Genomic DNA, 14,044 nt, shown 5'->3' with positions numbered 1-14,044 from the left:
CACCCAAAATATTATTTACTTAAAGTCTTTTCTTTTCCACAACAGCTCCATCCTACAACCTAAAACTAAAAGCCAAAAACTGTGTTTTCCAAGCATTTTGTCAAAAACAAAGGATTATTTTTATTTATTTTAAATTTGAGCCAAAATCTGATGATTTATCATTACACAGTTTTTAACTCTAATATTCTTCTCTTTTCCAAGAGCAGTAGTCTGACCTTAAGAAAGGTGCCCTACCTGGTTTGGCTCAGTGGATAGAGCCTCAGCCTGCAGACTGAAGGGTCCTGGGTTCAATTCCAGTCAAGGGCACATGCCTGGGTTGTGGGCTCGATCCCCAGTCAATGATTCTCTATCATCATTGATGTTTCTACCTCTCTCTCCCTCTCCCTTCCTCTCTAATATATATATATATAATTTTTTTTAAAGAAAGGTAGCAGGTGATAGTATTTTCAGTCAGCCAATATCTGCTGGGATTGGGCCTTTCTAAATAGGTGAGTCAATAGGAGTCGGACTCAGCTTATTATTAAAGTTATTCCAGAGAAGCTATCTTCAGTTTAGTGGAGTTCTCATCTCCTGATCATTCATTCAGCAAACTATTGGGGCCTACTATGTATCGGCACATCCTAATCTCCTCATGTTATTTCTTACTAAACTGTATTTTTTCAATGAATCAAATATAAAATATCTAGCAACTCAAGCTTGGTACCATATTTTAGAGTTCGAATATCAGTCTGAAGCTAGAAATCATGAGAAAGCATTCTCTGCCCGAGATCCCCAGATCTCCTTCAACTCCTCTCTGACTCCCTTTCCCTGAACTACATGCTTCCATGCCTGGTTTTCTTCAGAGAGAGCAAACAGTGTAACGAAGACTAAGAACACTGGCTCCATGGACAGACACATTTGCTTTTTTTAAAGCTTCATTTCTATGGTTGACACTATTACAGATGTCCCCATCCCCCACACACACACTTTTGCCCACCTCTACTCAGCCCTCCCCTTTGGCCATCACCACACAGTTGTCTGTGTCTATGGGTTAAACATATATGTTCTTTGGCTCCTCACTTTCCCACTTACTAGATATACAACTTGGCAAGTTTTTAAAACCTCTTTAAGCCTACGTTTCTGATCTAAGTTGAAAATAATAATATCCTACTCAAGGTTGCTGCAGGGATAAAATAAGATAATGTGAGTAAAGCTCTTAGTACTGCGTCTGCAAATGATAAGCACTGAGGAAAGTGTAGCTTCAATTTAATCTTGTCATTAGCAGAGCACAGAGATGACAGATGAACTGAGATTTATTAAGTTCCAAATACTCCTTGGGCAAAAAAAGGTTCTAGAAATTACCCTCTCCCCATTCTCTCTACCCACCCCCACCTCACTAGTTTTTTCTTTATGAATTTGAGAACTAATTCTCTAGCTTGTGTACCATCTTTCCCTTCATCTCTTCTTTCTAATTCCTCATGATTCATTTTAGAAATATCACTGTATATCATACAACCGTTACCAGAGAAAAAATGTAAAAGAAAAAGAGTAAAGATTCAAATCCTTACCTTAAAGTTATTTATTAGTAAATATTTCTAAGTGGTGAAATTACTGATGATTTTTGTCCTCTAGACTTACACCTTTCATATTTTCCAAATTTCTACATTGACATTACTTTTATAAGGAAAAAATGTATTTTAAAAAGTGCATGTGTGTGTTTAAGTACATAGCTGGGGAAGTCAACTTGTTAAAGTCAGTAAAGATGTGGTTGTATGGGGATTGTCTAAAACAGTGATGGCGAACCTTTTGAGCTCGGCGTGTCAGCATTTTAAAAAACCCTAACTTAATTCTGGTGCCGTGTCACATATAGAAATTTTTTGATATTTGCAGCCATAGTAAAACAAAGACTTATATTTTTGATATTTATTTTATATATTTAAATGCCATTTAACAAAGAAAAATCAACCAAAAAAATGAGTTCGCGTGTCACCTCTGACACGCGTGCCATAGGTTCGCCATCACTGGTCTAAAATAACTGTAGCATGCATGAGTACTTAAATAAAATTATTTTAGCTGTAACCCAGGACTCTATTTAGAAGACATTGGTTTAAATCCTTGTACTACAATGATTTAGTAGCTTTATGACCTTAGTCACTTAACCTTTCTAAGCTTTATTTTTCACATCCATAAAATGGGGTAGTAATACCATTCTTCAATAATGCCTTGAAGATTGAGATTGCACGTAAAAAATGTGTGATATATGACCCAGATTTAGAGCACAGATGACTTATAACTTGATGAGTATCTAAATGCTTTTTCAAAAATGAATTAACCAGAGTCCTGGCCAGAGTGGCTCAGTTGGTTGAATGTTATCCGTGCACCAAAAAGTTGCTGGTTGGATTCCCCATCAGGGCACATGTCCAGGTTGCAGGTTGCGGGCTGGGTCTCCAGTGTGGGGTGTGCAGGAGGCAGCTGATCCATGTTTTTCGCTCACATTGATGTTTTCTTCTCTCACCCTTTCCCTTCCTTTCTCTCTAAAATCAATAAACACACACACACACACACACACACACACACACACGTTTAAAAAATAATAATAATTAACCAGAAAATTTAGATTAAAAATTCTGGCACCAATTAACATTATCTCATGCATTTTCATATCTGAAGCATACCATGGTAAAAAGTTAATGTAGTATTGTTCTCACAGTCCCCTCCCAAACTAGCTCCTTTTCTGGGAGACAAAATTGTTCCCATTTGAGAACCACTGCTCTACTTTGCTCATGTCCCATAACAATAGCACTCTGGGGTTGCATAACTGGTCTACATAATACTACTAATAGAAATAACTACTTTTGGAAATATTTACCCTCAATTTCGTGTTTAAATTCTAAAATTCTTATAATGCATCTCCATGAAATTTCTAGAGAGTTGTACAAGAGAATTCAGAATGTGTAGCATTTATATCTCAGATATTCTCCAAATAGGACAATGGTTCATGTTTGCCTTGTTTAAAGTTATTATTCATTATTAAATGAAAAGGTCTCCCTCACCACCAAACCTCACTGTGGAAAATAACTTTTTTTAATGACCTCTTTAAAAATTTTGTTAATTGCATTCATTATGCATTTTTACATATTTTCTTCTTGTTTGTGTACAACACACATTAATTGTAGTGTAGAAGGAAGATACACTTTGTATCTGATACTGTCTGTAATCCATACCAATACATTCACTAATATATTCATTAAATGTTAAATAACTAAGTATTGTGTGATTTTATAGTGAATAAATTTTTAGTAGATCATTATAGAGATGTTTACAAGTGTTTAATGATGATTAGGGAACTGGTTGGGGTTTTGCATGTCCTAAGAATACAGTATTATTTTTCCCACTTAAAATAATGAAATATTTTCTCTTGCTATACAAAATTTTGCTTTCCCACATGTTTCGGAAGTGGGTTAAATCCAGATAATTAAAAATGTCTGTAATTATATTATTGTGTTAGGCTTTGTGCTAAGCATTTTATAGATATTATTTCTTTAAAATAAACTAACTCAGCAGAGATACCTAGAAGTAAAAAGAGAGAATAGATATAGGGGAGAGGTAGACGATTTCATTTAAAGTGTTTTTTAGAAAACATGTTCGTAATTCTGGTGCCTGTCTTCATTACAAGGACAGGACATTCCATTCCCTCACTTTCTACTTATTCCTCCATCCTCTGAATTCTAGTTTGTTTCAAAAATTCACCATTTCATGAAAACTCTACCAGATATATTCATTAAAAGCCTTTTGTGGTGAACCCAGTGGGTTTCAGTTCATATCCTATGTGATTTCTTGACTTTTTTATTTAATAACTTTGACCATTTAATCTTTTAAAAACACTCTATTTTCAAATATATATATCCCATACTTAGCTTTCTTCTTGCTTTGATGTGCAGATCCTATATTCAACTATACAAAGCACATCACAACTTAGATGAGTTATAGTCACACCTATGATTTAATCATAGAAAACTGACTTCGTTCCCCTCACCCCAAATCTGCTTTTTCTCCAGGGTTTCCCATTTCAATAAATAAAGTCATGATTACCTCCATTTCTTGAGCCAGAATTAAGGCATGATCCATGGCTTTTCCCTCTCCCTTATCTCTAGTCTCCAATCAATCATCAAATCATAGTCTCTTGACTATTTTATGCAGCAATTTACTAGTTGGCCTCCCAAGGGGGTCAAATAAATATTAAAGTAAACTGCTTATTTTTCTGGATTGATCAAATTTCTATGCTAAAATAGACAGAAGAAGACCCCTAACAAAGCCATCGGACCATGGGCAACTTGGGACTGGTACAGCAAGACTGCAGGAAGAAGGCAGTGAGAGTACCGCTAAAAAACAGACATTAGGTTCAGTTGGGTCATGGAGTGCAGCTAAATTTAATTACTGGAAGTCATATAGGAAATACCGAAGACTGAAGTAAAGACAAGAACTATATGTATAACTTCTTAATTAAAGTTTATCAGTCCATTGCTTCCTTATTTTATGAGATGTACTAGTAAGTCTTCTTATATCAAGAGAAAGGCTGAAAATTGGAATATGAAATAAAGTGGATTTTGTGGTAAAATGAGGAAGAATAGAAGAGATTGGGATATGGAGTATTTATTAGAGTATTAATGAGGTGTACTTGACATGTCATAAATGTACATGTTTCAAGTGCACCGTATATTTAGTTTTGACAAACGTGCACTTCTGTAAAACCATCACCATGATCAAAATTGTGAATATATCCATCATTCCCTGTTATGATGCCTTCCTCCTAGTCATCTCCAGGCAACCACTGGTCTGCTTTCTTTTAGTATAGATTAGTTTGCATTTACTTGATTTTTTTTTCATAAACATATAGTATATATTTAAGTAGCATATTGTGTGTATATATTCAACAACTCATATTGTGTGTATCAATAGTTCCTTATATGTTGTTCCTGAATAATATTCCATTATATCTACATAATACAATTTATTTATTAATTTACTTATTTGAATTATTTCCAGGTTTTTATGGTACAAGTAAAGCTGCTATGAATATCCCTGTATAAAACTTTGTACAAAGATATACTTTCTTTCCCCTGTGTGAGGTATAAATACTTATGAATGAGTAGAGTGTTTGGGGATAGTATAGATGTATATTTAGCTTTTTAAGAAATTGCTGAACTGTTTTCCGAAGTGATTGTTCCAGTCTTCTATATCCATACTAACACTTGGCATTGCTGGTCTTTTTACTTTTACAAAGTTTAATGATTATGTAGTGGTATCCCATGATCATTTTAATTTAGCTATCTCTAGTGGCTAATGACATTTAGCATATATTCATATATTTATTTGCCGTTTTATATCTTCTTTCACAAATTATCTGTTCAAATAATTTTCCCATTTTTAAAATTGTTTTTTTTTTGTTTGTTTTCTTACTTATAAGCTTTGAGAGTTCTTTATACACTTAGGACAGTTACATTATTAGGTATATGTTTTGCAAATATCTTTTTTTTCAGTGGTGGCTTATTTTTTCATTCTCTTAACAGTATCTTTTGATGAAAAGAATGTTTTAATTTTGTTAAAATACTATTTTTTCATTTTTGATGGGTTATGCTCTTAACTATATAAGAATTCTTTGCTCAACCCACGTTTACAAAGATTTTCTTCTGTTTTCTTCATCAAGTTTCTTAATGATAGTTCTATGATCCATTTTGAGTTAGTTTTAATATGTGGATTAAAGTTTTGGGTTTTCTGTTTTGTTTTGTTTTCTCTGCACATGCCTATCTTTGTGTGTGTATGGAAATAAAACTGTTCCAGCATCATTTGCTAAAAAGCTTTAAAAAAAAAAAAAAGTAAGAGTGACTATTAAAACCAACCAAGGTAACTGACACAGAAACCAGAGAGCGGCAGTGGAGGGATTTGTAGGATTCTGCAGAATATCCCGTTTTTCATTCAGGCCATTTTTAATGTCCCAGTGCATACTTTCTAGTTCTAGTACAATGGCATCTTAAAAGTTGTTGTACAGCACCTTTCTTGAAATACATGATCTCAAGAAGTGGAATAAAATATTTCAAATGTGTATCAAAGTAGGAGATTATTGGATTGAACCAAAAATGGTCAGTAGAAGGGAACAACTGAGTTAGTTATTTGGGGAAAATGTACAATTTATGTCTAATTGTATGTCTTTCATATCTCGTCTAACTCAACTTCATTCTAGGTTTTCTTAGGAAAGTAATTTGCCTTTATCCCATATGTAGCTGTCAGTGCTTGCAATATCTGCTTAGGCCTCCCCCAGTATAATTTTGCTTACTTTGAAACAGGATTCTGTAAAATTTGTTCTTGCCACTTTCCATTGTTTTAGAGAAAGTGTTGCTATGATATGTTGGTCTTTGGCTTGAACAATGAAAAACACATAGAAATAATTAGATATAGATAAATAATATGCTATATAGCAAAGGATGTCATTTTAGGTAAAGTAAATACATGGAGCTTGAAATATTCTAAAATACTACAATAACTTTCCTCAGACATAGATTAAAAAAGCATTTTGTTTTTCAATCAACATCAACTTCTTGCAAATAATTCTCAGTCTCTGGGTTAAAAAACTACTTTCTCTTAATTTTTTATTTTGCAAAATTTTTAGTGAAAATAGGTAAAATTGTTTATTGTCTATTTAAATATTGTAGTTCTACATAAATACAAATCTGAGATCATCATATTCCTTGAATAGTTGATGAATAAAAGCAATGCACAGGGTGAAATTTGGAGATTGTATTGATTTTCCCAATGTTTAGAAATTTAACCTGATACAGGCAGAATAAACATGGAGATTTGCAAGGTCTGTTTAGCTCTTCATTTTTAAGTATTATATACTTTTATTTCTTTGTTCTAACTATAGTCCCTAACTGATGTCCTGGTTCCATTGTCCTCAGGGGTAACTCTAAATTCTATCTTTCTAAAGATGAAGAATTATGGAACATTAAATGGAATGCTGTATAGTTAAGAGTAATTAATAATGATTATTATAGCCATTAATTAATAAATCCATTCTAATTGTAATTACTTACAATAGTGCATTAGAAAATGACTTTATGTTAATGGATCAATGAGAGAAAAAGGAGGGTCTTTAAGTTTGTAGAAGAGTGGGTAGGAAAGTTATTAGATGATAGGAGATAGGGCTCATTAGATATCAAAATGGCTCGTCCACAGACATTTTTCTCATATCTTCTGATATGTGAAAGATTTTTTTTCTGATAAAACTCTCCATGTCCAAATGGTTCAATGACAAAAACCCTACAAATATTTCCTCCAGATTCCATGATAAAATATTACAAAGAACAGCTCGTTGAACCAACCTACTAAGCTAATTTCCTGTGAGAAAGAAAAAAAAAGTGGGTGTATCTGCACAAATAAGGTGGTTGTACCAGGTCCTAAAAAAAATGAAGGATCTGAATTGACCAATATGTAATTCCCTGATATTGCTTATACCTTGTCAGTTTCTAGTGTTCAATTGTTTCCAGTAAAGCCATCTCACATTTTTATCATACTTTATAGTTTGTAAAGTGATTTCACATACATATCACATTGGGCCCTAAAGAAAATGCAGTGAAATGGGTAGGAAAGATTTTTGCCAATGTATACAGATCTGGAATGTGGCCAGGAAATATCATAAACATGATGCCAATTTCAATCTCCTTTCAGGTAAGAAGTGCAGGAAGGATGACAAGTTGATTGACCATCTCAACCACGGTAAGTCACAGCTGAACCAAGAGATGATTCCACAGAGAGAAGAAATCAGCTTTTTCAAGGATCTTTATCTCAACCAAAAAGCCCTTTGGTTTTTCTAGCAATAGTCATCAATTCCAGTAACCTAAATACAGGGTTTCCCCTCTATCTATTGGCTTCCAAACAGCTTAATTTGGATGCCTTCCCCAATAGTTTGAAGGAGAAGGAAGTGTACTCATCTCATTAGATTATATGGAACATCAGAAATTGAGTGGAGGGGAGGGTCAATGGTGGGAACTCTTAAAAAACTTTTAAATTCCTTTATCACTAACTGGTCCTGGTTAAGGCAAATTTCCTGTACTGAGATAGTAAAAGAAAACAATCTCACAAACACTGTAGAAAGAGAGTTAACATTGTATCTGGAGAGCTCTTTTAGCCCTAAGCACAGTCAAGAAATAGTGAGGGGTCTTGCCTAAAGCAATTGCATCTTCAGGGTTAAGACAATGCCTTGGTCACTGACTGACATTAACAATAGCAGGGGGAAAAAATCATTGCTAAATGATGAGTGAGAAGAGAGAAGGAAGGAGTGAAGAAAGAAAACGGGGGTGGGGGGGGGACCCTGAAGATATGGACAAAGTATAAACATCAATTTCTCTCGTTTGTTTTTTCCATTTTGAAAAAAAAATATCCAGGAAAATATTATAATCATAGCTATTGTATGAATTTGAAAATTCAGGAGTTAACTACATACCAACATAAGATATACTATAAGTTTACATCCAAGATCAGTGGCACATTTTTTCTTTTTGCCAGTCTTAATTCAGAGACCTAACTATGAGACATGAAGATTTACCCTGGCATAAAGATGACATTTAGCCCAGCTGGCATGGCTCAGTGATTGAAAGTGGACCTATGAACCAGGAGATCCTGGTTCAATTTCGGGTCAGGGCACGTGCCTGCATTGCAGGCTCAATCCCCAGTGTGGGGATTTCAGGAGGCAGTTGATCAATGATTCCCTCTCATCATTGATGTTTCTCTCTCTCTCTCTCCCTCTCCCTTTCTCTCTGAAATCAATAAAAATATATGTTTTTAAATAAAATAAAGATGACACTTAAAAAACAAAACTAAAATACCTAAGTTTCTAATGAAAACGCTTTCATTATCACATTTTTAATATTATAACTCTAAAATCAAAATTTAAAAATCATAATATAAGAGGGTGAAAAAGTGTTTGCATTTTAAGTATAATGCCAAACACGTGTATCTAGAAATACATTCTACTTAATACATTTTGGTTTCAATTTCATGAACACATTTTTATAAACCCAAAGTTTTAAGCTTGTTCTTTTAGTAAAGTGTCAATTTACACATATCTTTAATTTGCTTCCAGTCTTTTTTTCCCACATGTTTATTGACTTTTAGCTTAGTCCTTGAGGTTATTAAAAATTAGGTAGGGCTATTTTTTTCTGCATCCCTGAGATGAGCACGGATCTAACTCAAATTATGCATCTAAAGTTTTGGTTACAAGCAAATAAATACACATTTGCTATAATAAAAATTGAATACAATAAAAATAATAACCTAGACTTTTCTCAACCCCTTACTCTGTACCACACAAGGTACTTGGATAGGTGACTCAATTAGTCATCTTTCATTCCAGCATAGAGTTGCAATATGGTGATTTTTGTACCTTATTGTGGATTTTAATAAATTTGTACTGAAATAGATTGAAATTGATCAGCTCGCATAGTGATATCTACCTAAGACAAATATATTCAGGTAATTTCTGTTCTTTTGCTCACAGTACCCCCCAATTCACCTCCCTATTCCATTTTTATCATACACAGTAGTAAGAAAAGGAAGAGAAATCTTCAGAGATGTTATGACAAAGCACACAACTGTCAAACTGAAATGCTTGTTGGATGGATCCTATTATCTCTAGGAGAAAGTACTTTCAGTGTACCTCCACTTCAAACAGTTGTCTACTAGTAGTCTGACATTGGTTAGTCATCTTCCCTCAGTCACGCGGTTGTGGCACTGCTGGAGCCAGAATCTAAAACTTGTGATGCTCACCCCTCATTCAGGACTGAATCCATTTTTAACAAGAAAAAAATAGAAAGTAGTTATGATTTAAAGCAGGTATCATAAATATCAGAAAGAGGATAAAGAGGGCAATCTTAATTCCCAAATTCTTTATGGTCAACTATACATGATTCCAATTACCTAGGTAATTTTGAAACCTACTATCTGAATTATTTTGTCAATGGCTAGCATCCTTTCTGATTGGTTCCTGTATCCATTTAAATTGGCCCATTTATTTTTAATAGCTCTACTGAGGTAAAATTGATATATTACAAATTGTTCATATTTAACTGTATCATTTTTTTAAGTTTTTCCATATGTATACATGTGTGAAATTATCACCACAATCAAGATAATGAACCAATCCATTACTTCCAAAAGTTTTCTCATGCCTCTTTGTAATTATGTTAAGATTATTCCATGCTGGAAAAGGTATCAGTGTTTCATTTTTGTGAACACTGTTTCATACTACTGTTGAATAGTATGCCATTGTTTGAATACAGTACAGTTTATCTATTCACCTGTTGATGAACTATTGTCTAAATTGTTAAGGTTTTTAGAGCTGTGCAGGGTTGTGCTTTAGATAGATATGCAATTATGATTGCATTTGCCTGCTTTTTTAAGCCTAGTTAGCAGTTCATCATAATGTAACTCTTAAAAGAAGTTATTTCTGTTTCAAAAATGACAAAACATCATTATTTCAGGATTGTAAAAACTATTACACTTTTTTCTTTTATTTAGGTGAGGTCTATATATTAAAACAATTGGTCATGTCAGTCAGTCAATAAGGTATTTGAGTGACCAGAGTAATCAAATTAGAAAAAATGGCTTTCGTTTTTATTTTATAATTTTGAGAGTTATTTTTAATTCTATAATTTTGAGAGTTAGTTTTATAAAAATTATTTTTTTTTACTTTGAAAAATCTATTAATGTTATTCTTTTAATTGGTTGAAGGGTATAAGAGCAAGATGGGGTAGATTTCTGATTTCATTGATTAGCACTATAGAAAAATGCTCATATTTCACAGGTACACCATTATTAATGCCCAATCCTCTAGTCCCCTTTCATGCAGAACTCCCACTGGGAGTACCATATGAGAAAGAAATGTAGGATGAGACCCGATTATGAGACTAATTATGACTTTGAGTTTTCCTGGATAAGCTAATTCTTTCTACACCCTGGGATCAGTAAGCACGAAAGTAGTTTCACAAGGATTTCACTGCATTTAACATTACATGGATTTATAAATAAATCCAGAAACACTCACCAGCACTTCCATTCTCCAGTATTTTCTTTGTGTTTTGTTTTTAAAATGATAAAAATTTTAAATAAGACAACGCCGCAGGTATAGTTTCATTAAGCAGACACCAATTTCGTATTTTTTTGGCCCTGACTCATTTGTTTTAAATAGACTATTTAGTTTTATTGGCACCACTGGTTAAATAAGACTAAAGAGGGACATGGGAAAGCAGGATGAAAGGGAACTTGAAAGAGAAGAAAACAACAGACAAATGAGAGTTGGAAGGAAAAGAGAGGAAGAGAAGGACTGCTGTGAGATGAAAGAAGACTGGCAGGAGAGGCTCTGCTTAATTTTCATTTTTATTTGTGGAGAGCTTTGTGAGTGACATAAAATGATTATATATTCTTGAATGATCTGAAATCTGTGTTTGATTTCTTTTTTTTTTTTTTGGTGTGACAAATCTCACAAATACTGATTCCAGAGTTTTCTATGATGCCACTATCAACAAATCCCTCCAGCAGCCTTTTTTATTCAGTCACCCATTGTACATCTATCTGAGGGGGAGTTTCTTTGTGTACTGAGTAATTTCCATGTTGTGAGGTTTCTTGTCTTCAGTTACCTCCAGTTTTTTGCTTTAGTCGGAACACTCACATAGCATTCAAAAGGGAAAACTCAAAGCAATATAGACTGTTTTGCCTTTTACAAAGAATTAGAGCTGTGTGCCCCTACCAATGTAGCAATATATTATATAAGGTCAATACTCCTTTTCACATGCCTCCAATACAGATGCATTTTATGAGGTAGAACAGCAAACACTGAATCACTCTGGTAGAGATACACAAAACAAGTAATTATTGCCGGTTGCATAAAAATAATTATGCAGTTGTGTGATGAAAACCAGTTTTTAACTGGGAGGCGAAATTCTACCCAAAAAAGCATGTGGAAAAGCTAAATGTTGTGCTCTAGAAAATAAGCCATCCCATAAAACTTCCTAATGCAGCTGCATTATCCAGAAGAGGTACCATACTTTTTTTTTTAATAGCACATTGCACGCTGGAGGTAATACAGTATAGTTGTGTACAAGGCACATATAATTACTGCTATTTTCTGTTGACTTTTCTGCCAAAGTGACCATTTTCTCTATTATCAATTCATCTAATATTTTAGCGAGAATACCCTTAATTGTCACTTAATGCTTGCCAGGTAGTTCTTGATTATGATTCAATAGACACCTAGAATCACTAGTAGTTCTTATTTCGAGTCAGCTATTACTATCATAAATGTTACTGCATATTCTCTGTGCCTAAGATATATAAAATAGCATTTAAAATAGGAAAAAAGCTAATGGGTCTTTATTTGTAATGCAGCATATTTTTCTTTAGATTATATAGGACACCTATGATGTGTTCATTTCTATAGAAGGTACTTATCTCAAATATCTACAGTGAGTTCCCTCTGCTCTGACATATACCTAGGCCCCAGTGAAGCCAAGAGGATTTTGTTGCCTTACTGTTAAGCATGACTGTTCTGGGCCCTTTAACTAAATCCACCACTATGAATGAACTTAGAGCAGAAACAGCAAGTACAGCTACATTTAGGCTTATATCAGCATTTCTGTTGAACACATTTTAAAACTACAGTTAAGTAATGTGGAGGTTATGACATGAAGTGACAAAACCCTAGCCTGTAAGCTGGATGAGACTATCCTGAGCCAGGCTTCCTGGACCAACACAGTGAAGTATATGGGCTAAAGAATGAGGCTCGGCTTTGCCTCTGAATTTTCAGGAGTGTGAAGACTCTTTAAAAAGTCTTAATATTAAACATACCTTACCTATACACCATAATGGCATCTGTGGCCAGCACACAGGCCCGTGAAACTGGAGGAAGTTTCCATCCTAATCCTTTCCATTGCTTCTTGCTGCTTCCTCCCCCTGCCCACATTTGCATACTAGATTCCATGCCACCAAAAAATAAAAAGAACAAACAAACAAGACTTCCTTGAGGCAATTTCTATGTAACTTTTCTGAGCAAAGCTCTGAAAGTGATTAAGAAATTTGGGGCAAGAAAAGGAAAGGTCAAGACAGAACCTTAAAAATTCATTTTGTAACATGATGACCGATGCAAACAAATGACAAAGATATCTATATTTAGCATATCTGTACACTCTAGTCTACTCTAATAAAATATAGAAACCTTGGTGCACATAGCCAGGGCTCTATATTCATTTTAGCTTGGTAATTAATGCTAATATCCTTAGGATACTTATCAATTGTAAATCTATCTTTATCTCCTCATTTCCTAATCAGTTCTAGAGCTTGATAGTAAATACAAATATTGGTGTGATATATTGCATTGCAATTAATAATAAATTATTGTATGCCATATTCTAAATGTTTTAGACTATTTTTCCTCAACAATTTAATGATGTAGTAAAACCAAATAGAATTCTCAAATTTTATATATATGGGTTTTTTAATAGACATTAAATATTACTAAATATTTTCCTATTTTGCAAGTTATATTAAAAAGTAAAGTTTTCTTTTAAAATGTGGAAAAATAAATATTTGTTATTAATCTGATATATGTACATTGTCTTAAAGCATATTAGTGATTATTCTGGTTATTAATATTAATAATGGCTCTTTTAAAAAAGTAGATCTACTCATTTGGGGATTGGGTTTTAAATATGTTAAGATTAGTGTGATAAAGTACCCAGAATTTTTAAATATTCATTTTAACCATTGCTAACAAATCTAAGTTGAATGCTTTTAAATGTTCTTCCAAAACCATTGTTGGTTTTATTTTGTAAAATCTGCTTCAAAAATTAGTCTACCACTGTGAATGAATTACTTTTAATAGAGAGATGAAGAAAAGGGGGGAGGAGAAATTCAGGAGGAGAAAAATGTCAAGTGAATCAATACGATTAATTAAATTAAATGTGGATTTATAAAACTCATATTCATAGATTTATACAATATATTCTCAGTGACATTT

This window comes from Myotis brandtii, unplaced genomic scaffold, assembly GCF_000412655.1.
Source record: "Myotis brandtii unplaced genomic scaffold, ASM41265v1 scaffold344, whole genome shotgun sequence".
NCBI lineage: Eukaryota > Metazoa > Chordata > Mammalia > Chiroptera > Vespertilionidae > Myotis > Myotis brandtii.
This window is presented reverse-complemented; position numbering follows the sequence as displayed.